The following is a 2803-nucleotide window of genomic DNA, read 5'->3' on the forward strand; positions in this document are numbered from 1 at the left end:
ACCAGATCAGAAGGAATAGGACCAAAAATAAAGATGCACTCTTTTACTCCATCTCGAGAGTTTTTTAATGAGGCATCCCTCAATGTAAAAAAATCTTTTACGAATGAAATACAAAGGGATATTCACCAGCAATACTCCTAACTCAAACTGCAAAGATACGGTCGCCCGGTGGGAAAAGTTCCCCGAAGGTGGCAATCCCAACACGACCTTGATGTCTGGGGATTGCTTCGGGAAAGTCCGGCGCGAACAGGTGCTACCCAGATAGCAACTCAATTAACATGTCACGTTCGCTCGGTGGGAAAAATTCCCTTAAGGTGGCAATCCCAACACGACCTTGATGTCTGGGGATTGCTCCGGGAAAGTACGGCACGAAGTGCTGACCTCTCGTTAGCGATGTGTGCGGGAAAGCGACTTATCCCCAAAATGGGGTGGGTCCCTTATCCCCTTAGTCTCCCCGAAATCTGGGAATACGAGGCCTCCCTGAAATATGGGCGAGAACAAAAACTAGGCATAAGACTGGGTAAACCTATATGTCCATTGGGTCCCTAACACTGTAAGCCTTCGCCGAGATAAAATCGGCGAGGCCGCACCTGCTCTTACGGGAAATATTGGTGCGTGGAGAAAGCCTCAGCCCCAGGCTGAGCTAAAGTCCTAGTATCGATAGCACACATTCAAAATCGCTACACGAGCACAAAATGCAAAGCCCAAAGGGCACGAGGGCGCGAACGAGGAAAAAATTAACAAACAAAATTGCAGCAAATTTTCACTAAATAAACGTCGAGCGATACATTGACACAAAATATTCACATTACATTAACATCTTCTGTTTCTCTCGCATTTTCAGCCGCCGCGAAGTATGCAGCGTTGAAGCCCGGGGGATCGTCCGGGCCGACCAATCCCTAAGGGGTGACTTTCTTGAAAGCTCTCGTCCCGTTGAGGTCAATCCCCTCATAAAGATATTGGACTTGAGCTTTGGCGAGGAAGAAACCGCGACCACGCTCTTCCACGGCATCGGTAGCAGCCCTGGTCGCCAGCCGTGCCCGGAGAGTTCTGACCTCAGAATCCGCACGGTATTCCGCGTCGGTGACAGCTTTGGCTTTTGTTTCTAATTCAGATTTCACCTCGGCGAGAGATTCGTTTATCGACCCCAATTCACTTTGAAGGAACGCGATCTCTTTGTCTTTGACGAGGCAGGCAGCCCTGCCCGCGACAATCGCCTCGGCCTTTGCCCTCAATTCCTGTTTCAAACCGTCCCGCTCGTCCTCCAGTTCCTCCACTACCTTCAACAGCGGACAAGTCATCCTCGCGATAACTCATCTCGTTACCCAAATTGTTCAATTTGGTCACTTGACCCGCTACCTGAGTCAGCAACTTGTCGTGCTCGCCATGCACTTTAAGTGTAGCGTGGCGATAACCCTCAGCCCTTTGGCGAAGCTCTTCAACTTCAGCGGCTGTGGCCGAGTCCTGTAACAGCTTGGCGAAGAGACACCCCGCACGCAAAAGGCTTGAGATGGCTTCTCGCGCCACACCGTCAAGATCAGGATCCTCGGTTCCTCTCATATTGGCGAAGAACGGGTCAGATAGCATGAAGTCGACAGGGGAGGGCCGCTGACTTGGAAAGGGGCACATCTGCTCGTTAACAATCGTATGGCCAGCGGTAGGGGAAGAACGTTGAAGCGGAAGCAAGGCAGCGGGGGTTTGGTCTCCACTGCCGGGACTCATGGTGGGATCAAGGGAGGCCATAGGTGGGTTTGCCCCGGTTTGATGACATGAATGATCGGGAGAAAGGGCCGTTTGAGGAGCACGAGAGGGGAATATCTTCAGGAGCATTCTGATCGGCGACGACTTCCTCAGAAAAGGGCAAGGGCTCCACATCGCCCACAGGATTTAGCTTTTCTCCGCCCCCCAAGTCTTGGCGAGAGGCATATGCTTCACCAGCGTTGGATCTCTTGGTTTTCTTCTTTTTCTTTTCCAACTTCTGAGGCGAAGAAGCTTCGACCCCAGATTTTCCATCTGCGCCAGATTTGTCCCTTTTGGTTCCAGGGTTTTCTTGGTTGGGAGGGTTGAGCAGCACCGTCATTGGGCTTTGGGACCAGATCGCCAATTTTCGGCGATAGGGCGGTGCCCGGTATTGACTCTCCAGACCCAGCGGCATTTGGGGTGGCCACGGCCGTGTCAGAGAGGGCAGGGTCAATCGAAGAAGATCCTTTGGCCTTCTTTGAAGGGGGAACGACAGCCTCGACATCAGAATCGGCGACGGCGCGTTTCCTCTTAATTCCTGTGGTATTAAAAACAGGAGGGAACTCAAGTGAATCGGCGGCCAGGGCGCACCTTAACGCGACTTCATTGAAGTTTATCCCTTCTAAAAATGAGCGGAGGGTGTTTTCACGAGCAACTTCAAGCAACTATGAGCACTCAAGGATGGGGAACCCAGCGAAAAAGCCAAGGATGGCTTTGTCTTCGTTGCTCAGTGACACATCGAACGGTGGTGGAACGTCGCGAGGGCTATCGGTCCAGTAAAAAGGGAACAGAGCAGTCCCGTGCCGGCGAGTGAAAGCCTCGGGGTAGGTAGGATGCACGAGTATGCGGAAGTATCGGCGCCCAGACCCTTTCTTGACGTTGCTCTTGTAAGGGTAGAGGCGCTGCCGGCCCGTACGGGATTTCAGAGAAACCCACCCAAGAGTTGGGGTCTTCAAGAAATGGGAGGTCTTCACTTCAAGACCGACGGCGTTGTAGAGAATCTCGAAGCATCGAATGAAAGCCCAGGCGTTCAAATGAAGTTGACTCGGGGCTACGTTGATCT

The sequence above is a fragment of the Lotus japonicus genome, chromosome 1 (genome assembly GCF_012489685.1).
Source record: "Lotus japonicus ecotype B-129 chromosome 1, LjGifu_v1.2".
Lineage (NCBI taxonomy): Eukaryota > Viridiplantae > Streptophyta > Magnoliopsida > Fabales > Fabaceae > Lotus > Lotus japonicus.